Source organism: Stenella coeruleoalba (assembly GCF_951394435.1).
Source record: "Stenella coeruleoalba genome assembly, chromosome: 6".
In the NCBI taxonomy this organism is placed as follows: Eukaryota; Metazoa; Chordata; class Mammalia; order Artiodactyla; family Delphinidae; genus Stenella; species Stenella coeruleoalba.
The window spans coordinates 58,606,050-58,618,697 of NC_137151.1; the positions used below are offsets into that span (position 1 = coordinate 58,606,050).

At 36.0% G+C, this 12,648-nt stretch overlaps 1 protein-coding gene and 1 pseudogene across 3 annotated transcripts in view; one reads left to right on the forward strand and one right to left on the reverse strand.

Moving 5' to 3' along the window:
- The window catches only part of SLC4A10 (solute carrier family 4 member 10), a 230,828-nt gene that overhangs the window by 158,088 nt on the left and 60,092 nt on the right, over positions 1-12,648 (forward strand). The window lies entirely within an intron of this gene.
- LOC307187501 (ribulose-phosphate 3-epimerase-like) lies at positions 8,190-9,153 on the reverse strand (annotated as a pseudogene). Its single transcript has one exon. The product of its transcript is annotated as a ribulose-phosphate 3-epimerase-like (transcript).

The window sequence follows — 12,648 nt, forward strand, 5'->3', positions numbered from 1 at the left end:
TTTTAGATGAAAAATATTTGGACTAAGTTCATCAGTATAGGTAAAAAAGAGGAAAGTGGGATTTTTCTCATTTTATCTTGACTTATTTATTTAGAATATCTGCTTTTGTCATTTTAAGGACATAAAATCTCAGCCAAAGCCCTCTTTGATCTACCAAGGGTTGGTACAGAGATCTTTTTCAAACTTCCTGTACAAGTGTGCAGCCTCTGAGGACTATCTGCTGAGATTTCAAATATTAGAGGTGTGGCTTCAGGAAAGAATGGTGATTTGGTTGGCTATACATGATACCTATGACGTATAAATCTTTTAGGTAAAAAACATATTTTTCCTCCTTGGAATTGATTTATGGAAGAGGAATATTATTAACCAGAGATAGGCCTGACAAGGAGGCATAGACAACTAATGTCCACTTACAGACCTAACTCTCCAAAAAAAATGTCTCCCCTATGAGCTTGACATTTTTATCCCAAACTTCTTAATACTTTTGGAAAGTCACTGTTGAAATGTAAATACACTCCCAGGAATGGAGTAACACATTACGCCATTGTCCTCACTAATACAGTGCCAGCACATAGGAAAACAGAGACCATAGCCCTGAGAGAATGGTGCACACAGCAAGCAAAGTGAATGGAGAAGTGATACTAGCCCGGTGGCCAGGTTTACGTGAGGCTATGAGAAAATAGGAATCTGGAAGTTGGGCAAGGGTAGTGGTGTAGTTGTCATGATGTGAAGGCAGGGCTGCAGGATGTTTTGGGAGGAATATCTTAAAGGAGAGGGGTCTTGAAAGGGGAAGCTGAGAAGACCATACATTAATGGTGTATTACTTAATTTATTCTGGAGCCATCTCACTCTTCTGGCTATGCTAATGGAAATGGCACCGTTATATCTAGATGAAGCATATTATAGAGAAAAAAGCAGAAGTTTCAGGGTCAAGAAGACCTGGATTCAAATCTAATCACTATGACCTTGGATGAGTTATCAAACACTTAGTTTCCTCCATCTATAAAATGTAGAAATCAAACTACTAAACTAGAAAACAAAGTGCCTTCTGCCATGCATATGGTAGCTGTATGCATATCATATCTATATGCATAAATATACAGTAGCTAAAGAAAGCATATATATATATGTATACACACACACATACATTTATACGTAGATGTATTCATGCATCTACTATAGTGTTATCTTTCTCCCTTGTTGTGTTACTTCTGCAAGAAACTTGTCATATAGTCTCTATTTTACATTTTAGTTTCCTTTTATCATATGTAAATTTACTTTCACCTAATTTTCAGAATATTCAAATAATTTTCTATTAAACTATGGTGTTGGGCCTTTTTTTTCTGAGGTAAATTAGCAAAATGACCAACTTGAAGAATTTTTTTAAAAATTTATTTATTTTTGGCTGTGTTGGGTCTTTGCTGCTGTGCATGGGCTTTCTCTAATTGTGGAGAGCAGGGGCTACTCTTCGTTGTGGTGCACGGGCTTCTCATTGCGGTGGCTTCTCTTGTTGTGGAGCACGGGCTCTAGGCACGCGAGCTTCAGTAGTTGCAGTACGTAGGCTCAGTAGTTGTGGTGCCTGGGCTTAGTTGCTCAGCTGCATGTGGGATCTCCCCAGACCAGGGCTCAAACCCGTGTCCCCTGCATTAGCAGGCGGATTCTCAACCACTGCGCCACCAGGGAAGCCCTAACTTGGAGAATTTTAATCATTAGCTACCTGAAAAGTATTGGTGCTTGATACAGCAGATTCAGGCAATATATTACTAATCTACTTTAACAAGAAAGAGACTATTGCTTCTAATGAATGATATTAACTGTTTTCTTTTCGGCAGCATTACTGCCGAATAGCTAACTGTGCTATCTATGGCAATAGCTAACTATGCTATCATTATTTGAATTCATGACAAGGCTGGGTAACGAGTTGAGGCAGTTATTCTGTATGATCAGATGATTTAAGCCTGAGCAGAACATAAATGTATATACCTATGCAAATATCTAAAATAATTATTCTGATCTCTGTAGCAGTTTAAATACTTGTTATGATTCTAAAAAGGGGACTTTAGGGAGCATATGCCAGTTTCAAAAAACAGGCACATGTTCACACGGCTGTAACTTAGGGATCCCTGACCAATGAATTGTACACCATCTTTCAGCAGGACCTTGAAGTTTTAGCTGGCAGATCTCGGAGCAGCTTTCCAAGCCGTTTGCTGCTTCCTCACTCCCACATGCTTAGTTAGCTGGGATTCCCTGCTGGGAAGCGAAGGCAGGTAGCATTTTGACCCTCCCCTCACCACCTTCAGTATACTTTATTCTCAGAACCATGCCCAGAGATTTAAAAGCATCGGGAATATAAAAAATATCTCTTCCTCACAAGGTTGGAGGCCTTGGACCTTACCTTGAAAAGATTTATTTTTACATTCTTTCAAATTATGACAACTTATGTAGAAAAATATGGCAGATATCTGTTCTTTTTAAAAAAAAATTTTTTGCAATATTTGTTACATAACAAGAGTGTAAGAATAAAGTGGTTGATATGTATTTGTTTTCTGATTATAATTTGGAACACAGGTATAAATGTCTTGGTTTATGGATTAAATGTGTACCCTGTCATCTCCTAACCTACTAGATCTTTTTTGGAATAATAAAATGCAAACACTGGGGCCAGTATCCACAGTTCTAGAATATTCTTAGCCATCTGGTTCTGTTACAGAGTAAAGTTAGACAGGAAATAAGACAATGTTAGTAAAGGAAGCTTCCTTTGCCCACCCCATCTTCCATGGGCTCCATTTTTTGGTGTGCACAACATAGTGATTTAATGATATATATGTATATTGTGAAATGATCATCACAATAAGTTTAATAATAACATCCATCACCACACATAGTTAATATTTTTCTTGTGATGAGAACTTTTAAGATCTACTCTCTTAGCAACTTTCAAATATACAATTAAGTGTTGTTAACAATAGTCACCATGTGGTCCATTACATCCCCAGAACTTATTTATCTTATAACTAGAAGTCTGTACCTTTTGTTCACCTTCACCCATTTCACATTTATTCTTGATGAATATTTGACTAGTTATAGAATTCTGGATTGCCAAATGTTTTCTTTTAGCCTGTTAATGACCTCATTCCATTGGTTTCAATTTTAGCTCAGGAGAAGTCATTGTCAATCCTACTGTCACTCTTTAAAAACAATGTCTTTTTCCCTAGATGTTGTTAAGATTTTCTCTTTATCTTTGGCTTTCTTCGGTTTCAGTATATTTGGGCATATCCTTTTTTTTGTCTTCTAGTTTAATTGAGATATCATTGACATATAGCACTAAGTTTAAGGTATACAGCATGGTGGTTTGACTTATATACATAATGAAATGATTACCACAGTGACTTAGTGAACATTCATCATCCTGTATAGATACCAAATTAAAGAAATAGAACAAAACTTTTTTTCCTTGTGATGAGAACTCTTAGGATTTACTCTCTTCATTTCATATATGATATACAACAGTGTTAATTATATTTATCATGTTGTACATTAAATCTGTGGTACTTATTTATCTTACAGCTGGAATTTTGTACCTTTTGACTGCCTTCATCATCCCCACCCCCTGCCACTGGTAACCACAAATCTGATCTCTTTTTCATGAGTTTGTTTGTATGTTTTGAAGTATAATTGACCTACAATGCTATATTAGTTCCTGGTACAAAACATAGTGATTCAATATTTCTATACATTTCAAAATGGTCACCATGATAATCTAGTTACCATCTGTCTTCATACAAAGATATTATGTAATTATTGACTATATTCCCCACACTGTACATTTCATACCTGTGACTCATTTATTTTGTAACTGAATGTTTGTACCTCTTAATCTCCCTCACCTATTTCTCTCCTCCACTCCCTCCTCTCCCTTCTTGGCAACAGCCTGTGTGTTCTCTGTATCTATGACTCTGTTTCTGTTTTGTTATGTTTGTTCATTTGTTTTACTTTTTAGATTCCACACATAAATGAAATCATACAGTATTTGTCTTTCTCTGTCTAACCTATTTCACTTAGCATAATACCCTCTGGGTCCATTCATATTGTCACAAATGGCAAGATTTCATTGTTTTGTATGGTTAATATTCCATTGTGTGTGTGGTGTGTGTGTGTGTGTGTGTGTGTGTGTGTGTGTGTGTATATATATATATATATATATATATATATATATATATATATATATATACACACACACACACACACATTATCCATTCATCTATTAATCACCACTTAGGTTGCTTCCATATCTATTCACCTATTAATTGCCACTTAGGTTGCTTCCGTATCTTGGCTATTGTAAATAATACTGCAATGAATACAGGGGTGCATTTTTTCCAAATTAGTGTTTTCATTTTCTTTGAATACATACCCAGAAGTAGAATTGCTGGATCATATTGTAGTTCTATTTTTTTTTCCATCTCATTACTTTAATCATTTTGTCAAAATAATCTGAACATGCATAAATACTTGACTTGTTATAAGAATGTATAGCATAAAAGTCCCTGAGGCATATCCAAGAACGACTTGAAATGTATTCAGTGCAATTATTCATAATACTAATTGCCAAGGACTTGGCTCCCTTCCTAGATATTTAAGATATGTGACTAAAAAAAGATATATAATATATATTATATAATATTCATAATTATACATTATATATAAATATATGTATGTTTATTAATGCTAAATCAGAGTCTCCCTCTCCAATGCCTGATTTTTCTGCCAGTTTACTGATGCTGTGTATGAAGTCATTTCCAGACTGTAAGGAATGTACTTACCGAGGTAAATTAGTTCTTTAAGCCCTAGGGTGCCAGTTAGTAGAATGATGGCAGTGGAACTAGAAGGTCCCAAGAGAAGATGTTGTCCAACCCCCTCATTTTGCAGTTCAAGTGACAGAGGCTCAAAAGGTTTGCGACTTGCACAAGCACGGCTGGTTCTGCCACTATTACTGTAACCTTAGGCAAGTCCTTAACTGGGTCTGGACTTCTGCTCCCTCCTCTGTAAAATGGATTGGTGATTGTCACAGCTAACACCTTCCAGGTGCTTCCTGTGTGCCTGACACTGTCCTGAGTACTTTAAGTGTCTTTTCTAATTCTCCCAACACCTCCATAAATTATATATGATTACCTTCAATTAGAGATGAGAATATCAAAGCACAGACATCTTAAATAATTTGCCCGAGATAAGACAATTAGGAAATGTTACAAAGCTGGTCTAGTAACCCAGGAATAACTGCCTCCAAAATTCTCAAATTCCAATTCTTAAATCCCTTCTAAGAAAACCCCGTCAGATAGGTTCTCAAATTCCTTATATCTCTAAAAGTCTAGAGCAGAGTTAACAAGCTATGGCTCATGGGCCAAATCCAGGCACCACCTTTGCTTACAGAAATAGTTCTATTTCTAACTTTTTGAGGAATCTCTCTATTGTTTTCCATAGTGGCTATAGTGGCTGTATTTACATTCCTGTCAATAGAGCATGTGGATTTCCTTTTCTCCACGTTCTCACCAATGCTTGTTATTTGTTGTGTTTTTGATAATAGCCGTTCTGACAGATGTGAGGTGATATCTCACTGTGGTTTTAGTTTGCATTACTCTGGTGATGTTGAGCATCTTTTCATGTGCCTGCTGGCCATCTGTACATCTTCTTTGAAAAAAATATCTATTCATGTGCTCTGCCTATTTTTTAGTTGGGTTGTTTGTTTATTTGATGTTGAGTTGTATGAGTTCCTTGTATATTTTGGATATTAACCCTTTATTGGATATATCATTTTCAAATATCTTTTCCCATTCAGTAGGTGGCCTTTTCATTTTGTTGATAGTTCCTTTGCTGTGCAAAAGTTTTCTTAGCTTGATGTAGTCCCATTCGTTTATTTTTGTTTCCCTTGCCTGAGGAGACAGATCCAAAAAATTTGCTAAGACCAATATCTAAGAGTGTAATACCTAAGTTTTCATCTAGAATTTTTATGGTTTCAGGTCTTACATATAAGTCTTTAATCCATTTTGAGTTTTTTTTTTTTGAGTTTATTTTTTATATGGTGTCAGAAACCAGCTCAATTTGATTCCTTTGTATGTAGCTGTCCAGTTTTCCCAATACCATTATTGAAGAGGCTGTCTTTTCCCCATTGCATATTCTTGCCTCCTTTGTAATAGATTAATATAAATGTGGGTTAATTTCTGGGCTCTCTACTCTGTTCCATTGATCTATGTTTCTGTTTTTGTGCCAGTACCATACCATTTTGATTATTGTAGCTTTGTAGTATAGTTTGAAATCAGGAAGTGTGATAGCTCTAGTTTTGTTGTTCTTTCTTAAGACTGTTTTAGCTATTCAGGGTCTTTTGGGTTTCCATACAAATTTTACAATTATTTGTTCTAGTTCTGTGGGAAATTCCATTGGTATTTTGATAACGATTGCATTAAATCTGTAGATTGCCTTGGGTAGTATGGTCATTTTAAGAGTATTACTTTTTACAGTCCCTAAACCTGGTACATATTTTCATCTTTTTTGTGTTGTCTTAAATTTCTTTATTCAGTGTCTTATAGTTTTCTGAGCATAGGTCTTTTACCTCCTCAGTTTGATTTATTCCCAGGTATTTTATTTTTTGATGCAATTGTAAATAAGATTACTTTCTTAATTTCTCTTTCTGATAGTTCTCATTGTTAGTTTATAGAAATGCAACGGATTTCTGTATATTAATTTTGTATCCTGCAACTTTCTAAATTCATTGATGAGTTCTAGTAGTTTCTTCATGGTGTCTTTAGAATGTTCTGTGTATAGTATCATGTCATCTGCAAACAGTTACAGTTTAATTTGTTCCTTTCCAATTTGAATTCCTTTTATGTTTTTTCCTGTCTGGTTGCTCTGGCTAGAACTTCTAATACTATGTTGAATGAAAGTGACAAGAGTGGGCAATCTTTTTTTTTTAAATTTTGTTGAAGTATAAATGTTGCTTTACAATGTTGTGTTAGTTTCAACTGCACAACAAAGTGAATCAGCTATACGTATACATATATCCCCTCTTTTTGGATTTCCTTCCCATTTAGGTCACCACAGAGCATTGAGTAGAGTTCCCTGTGCTATACAGTAGGTTCTCATTAGTTATCTATTTTATAGTTTACATAGTATCAATAGTCTATATATGTCAGTCCCAATCTCCCAATTCATCCCATTCCCTCCCTTCCTCCTTGGTATCCATACATTTGTTTTCTACGTCTACGTCTCTATTTCTGCTTTGTAAATAAGATCGTCTATACCATTTTTTTCAGATTCCACATATATGTGTTAATATACGATATTTGTTTTTCTCTTTCTGACTTACTTCAAGGAGTGGGCATTCTTGTTTTATTCCTGATCTTAGAGGAAATGCTTTTAACTTTTCATCATTGAATATGATGTTAGCTGTGGGCTTGTCACATAGTCTTCATTTTGTTAGGGTGTGTTCCCTATGGGCTGCATTTTAGAAAGAGTACAGACCAGAAATCCTATGCCTACTAGAGACTTTCCATGGTACCAGCCTGCCACTGAGCTTTACTTTCTTATTTTTAAGTAGGGAGAAAAATACCTGTCCTAGCAGTCATAAGAATGATTTGTAAATTTAATGCGATTATATCAAAGTACTTTATAACTCATAACATAAACTTATATACTGTATTGAGCATCTACTAAATTCTAGGAATAGTACTGGAAACTTTCATATTTTATGGTGCCTCTTTTAAGGCTCAACATGATCCTGCACAATTGTTATAATTACATTTGATGTATAATGACTTAATAGAAGCTCAAAGAGGTTGTGTGATTTTTCAGAGGTCAAATAGGCCTAAAGGGGCAGAGTCAAGTTTCAGCTCAATATTACTTCCAAGTAGAGACTTTACTTTTCCTTGTACTCAGAACTAAAGCAACAGCATTATTTAATGTCCTTAAGAATGGTAGGTGGCATTAAGAAAGGAGGAAAAATCACTGAATAATCTACCCCTTAAGCAAAGCTGGCAAAGAAAACATCCTGATAAAATCAATGCCTGTATTTTAGAGCAGACCACCTGAAAACCCCTGGGCGTCAGACATTTTGAAAATAGTTTTTATGTATTTGACTGTAAAGTAAAAAGGGAAAATATAGATGTTTTAGATGCAAAAGGAATATGGTATGCCATCCTAACCAGATTCAAGCTTATATTTTTCATTAGTTTTATTCTGCTTATATTATCAAATCACAAATGATGAAACAGGAAAAACATAAGGGCTTCATTTACTTTTGGATAACAGATGGGAAACAACAGAAAATTCTTTTCAGAAATGCAGAAAAATAATTTTCTTCATAATAGGTAATATGCCTTCTTTAGGCATTAAGATACATTTCTGTTTATAATCTTAAGACAGCTATATTTTTACTCTTTATAAAAATCAAATCTCCCAATAATAAACAGGGTATTTCTGTACCCTAATCTTTAAATGCCATCATTAAAAATGTAGGTATGCACCCCAGTTTCTAAGCTCTCAGAACGTTTTGCACAATAGGTTTTAGTCATGGTAATGAATAATTGCTCAGGAAAGCAGCACCACTTCAGGCAATATGATTTGGTAGTCAACATTCTTGTTTTCCAATTAAAGGGAAATTTCATGAATAGAAACATTGGGCTCCTTGAGATTTCACCAATGAAGAGATTGTTTCTGAGTAGCTTCTGAGCAAATATCTCTTAACAGGTTGGTCGCAGATCTGGGGTCTTCATTCCTTATAATAGCACTGCCAGACACAATCATGTTAGCCACTGTGTTTGCACAGTTATGGAGAGTGTCATGATCTACACTTCACCATTAACCTCTCTGCCAAAAAACAGAAATTGGACCCTTAACTGATGAAACTTTGGCATCATATCTTGCATAAATTTCTGCCCTCCAAACCCAGGTTCAACTGGTGTAACCAAGGCCATATCTATCTAATTAGCCCATGGTGCCAAATACTCAACTGTCATTCCTAGTTTGATGGCAAGTCCAACCTTTGTCTCATTCTCCCAAATGTCTTTAATTAAGGCCCCTGGGTTCTCATATATATGGATTGACCCCTACTGCAGCCATTGGCTTTACCAACTGTTCCAGCCTAGAAACCATCCTGTGCATTTCAAAGAAAGGATCCCGTCATAGCTGCTTTTGGAGACTCTACCATAGGGTGACCAAAAGTGACACTGTGAACCAAATACCCATCTGTTGTATCCAGATGCAGATATTTGCCCCAGAGACCAGTGTCTAGAAGTACTCAGCCCCTGAATTGGCCAGGTTGCTGTTGAAGATGGATGGGCCAAGCTAACAGCTGGATACCATGGTACTGGTTTCCAAGAGCCAAGTTACATGAGTCCTCCAGCAAGATGAAGGGTTTATCCTGATTTCTTCTTCTTCTTTTTAAAAATGTGTTAGTACTTTAATCTTTGAGCAGTGACTAAATTTTCATTTGAAATAATTATTAATTTTCCCAAGTGTAAATCAAAGTGAAGGCATGAGTTATAGCTTTAAAGAATTTATTTTACAATAAGTTAGGTCTTAAGTTCACTTGCCTTTATTCAGATGAGTCAGAAATAGCAGTTTGCTTGGTTTTTGTTGCTTGAGTGGAGTAAGTTAACAGAAGAGCTGGCTAATTTAGTGATTTTGCTAAAATATGCAGATAAATAACTTCAAATATCCATTGATGTGCCCTTTGTTAGTAATATAAATGGGATCAAATGGCTAATAAATGTTTTTGTTCCCAACTTTCTTTCAAATAAAATTCTGTTATTTCAAATAAAATTCTTCCTTTTAAATAATATTCTGTTATATGTATGCATATATATATTTATGTTAGATGTATGCTTAATGTATACATCTACTATCATGCTAGTTTTCTCTTATTATATTACTCCTGTGAGAAATTTGGCATATTTTCTTTGTTTTGCATTTTAGTTTCCTTTTGTCATCAATACACTTACCAAATTTTCAGAATATAAAAAACTTTTCCCAAATGTTTTCCCTTCAAGCTCCTATGGTGTTAGGCCTTTTTTATTTTATTTTATTTTATTTTTTGAGGTAAAGTAACAGAAAAATTCATTTGGAGGAATTTCCCATCATGGGAATACACTGCCCCTTACTAGTGAACTGCCTTACAGAAAGACGTTGGCAAGTTCATATATATATGAACAGAACAGTAGCAAGACATTTGTAGGCCTGCAAGCCTTGCTTTTTCACCTAATCGTTTTTCATCTAATCCTGGCACAACTGTAAAATTGGAGCGAGAGATTTGGGACAAGATATTGTAGACACAATGGATCGTTTTTGGAGACTACTGTAGATGTTATCTCTAAGCCTCCATTTAGGGGAGGGTTCAAGATCAGTGTGGATAATTTAAGTCTTACTTTTTTTTTTTAAACAAATAGTCATCTTACTTCAGACTACAAGACATGCTGCCTGGAGCTCTATTGTTAATTTTTTGTCCCTAGACAAGTGTCTGGGTATCTTAGTTAAGTGTGGAAAGGTTATTCATATTAGAATTTGTCCTTGGATCCCAACCTGAAACTCAGAAATCATGTCTTGGAGTGACATGCATGATAACGTAGATTAGGTATCTGTGGTAGCTCACCTGATCTGCCACCTACACTTCCCTTGGTGAATGACAGATCGAGGACCTTTCCTACCACAATTCTCTACTATGTCCACTAACTCTTCTTGCAAGACCTCTCAGTGACCTGAGTACTTTCCTTTAATGTCATTCCTTGAGACCTGGAGCTACAATTGATCTAGATATGCCTAGACCTGATATTTTCAATTAACGAAATGAACTGTAAATGAGGGCTGTGTAACCAACATTAATTACAAAAACCAAAACAACAATGGGATTAAAAAAAAATCTTTCAAAAAATCCTTCAAAGGCTTCCTAGGGTTCTCATTTTAACATTCAAAATACTAGGACCCTCAATGCTCAGTCCGCACAGTCTGGGCCTTGCCTATCTCACAGTCCCATCCCCATCTCTTCCCCCCACTCCCCTTCTGTTTCAGCTATGCTAACCTTCCTGTGCATGTCTCCCTGACTCAGGCCTTTCTACCTGCTTTTTGCTCTCTCTAGCCCACCACCCGCACCACCATGCCCACATCATCATTTCTTACTAAATTTTGTTCATCTTTTAGATCTCAGCTTAAACCTTGTTTTCTTTAGGCACCCAGACTCAAGGTGTGGCTCCCCTTTTATTTACATTAGTGACCTAGACTTCTTTATGGTACATTTCACAAATGTATTTATATAATTATGTAATTGACTGTGTAGTATTTCTCTTTTGCGTTTAAAGAAAGCCACTAGGATCATGTCTCTTATTTAATACTACACTTAGCCTGGTGTCTTGCGTGACACTCGTTAACTTTTTATTGAATTAATTAAGCATCGTGAAGAATGCCTTATGACTAAGCTTTCAGTGAATCCTTTTTTCTGTTATCACACATATAGAACAAAACATACTGTATCCTCGGTTCCCCTGAAAGCACAGCCTAAGTCAGAGGCTTCCTTGAAGGTAATTGATCTTAAGGAGCAGGAGTAAAGAACAGTGAGGGACTGATTGCTATGGACTGAATTGTGTCCCTTCGAAATTCATATTTTAAAGCCCTAACTTCCATTTTGACTGTATTTGGAGATAGTGTCTCAGGAGGTAATCAAGGTTAAATGAGGTCATAAGAGTAGGGCCCAAATCTGATCAATTGTGTCCTTGTAAGGAGGGGAGGAGCTCTCTCATCTCTCTCTGCCATGTAAGGACACAGGGAGAGGGTGGCCATCTGCAAGCCAGAAGAGGGTCTTCAGCAGAACTCAACCATGCTGGCACCCTGGTCTGGGACTTGCAGCCTCCAGATCTGTGAGAAAATAAATTTCTATTGTTTAAACCACCCAGTCTATGGCATTTTATTATGGCAGCCTGAATAGACTAAGACAGTGATATAGGGAAGGAGATAAAGCCAGTAAGAAACTGTGTTACCTAGTTGGTCAAAAGTATAGGTGACTGATGCTTGATTTGATAGGATCTCTAAGAAGGCTTATGAAATGCAACTCACAAATGTTTGCCCTGGGGATGAAAAGGGGAAGCATATATCCAGCAACCTCTATCACCCATCATTAAGGATGGCAGCAGTATAAGAGCAGGAAGAAAGATACATGATGCAGCCTGAAGAAAGGCTTCAAGGGGTTGCACCTGAGAGTGAACAGTTGAAGTCTCTGAAGAACTGATCACTGCAGCAGAGACTAGAAGAAGAGGTATGGCTGATAGGATTTTAAGTGGTACACAAATTATCTGATACATAGACCACCACAAAAGTATCCTGTATTCAATATCCACAAGTAATCAAATTTGTATCATAATTTTTAAGCAATTCATGTTTTTAGTATTTCTACAATGCTTATTCTACATGGAAAAAGAAATGAGGCAGTTTTTACAAACTGAAGTGGAAAAAATTATGGCTACAAATAAGTGCTAACTCTGACATTATTATAGTGATCCTTACAAATAAAATCTCGAAACCTAATTTTTCAAGGTGCCAGAAGAAATGATAATGACTATTTAAGCATTGTTTATCTCAGAATCTTGACAAGATGGGTACGTTAAGTTAATG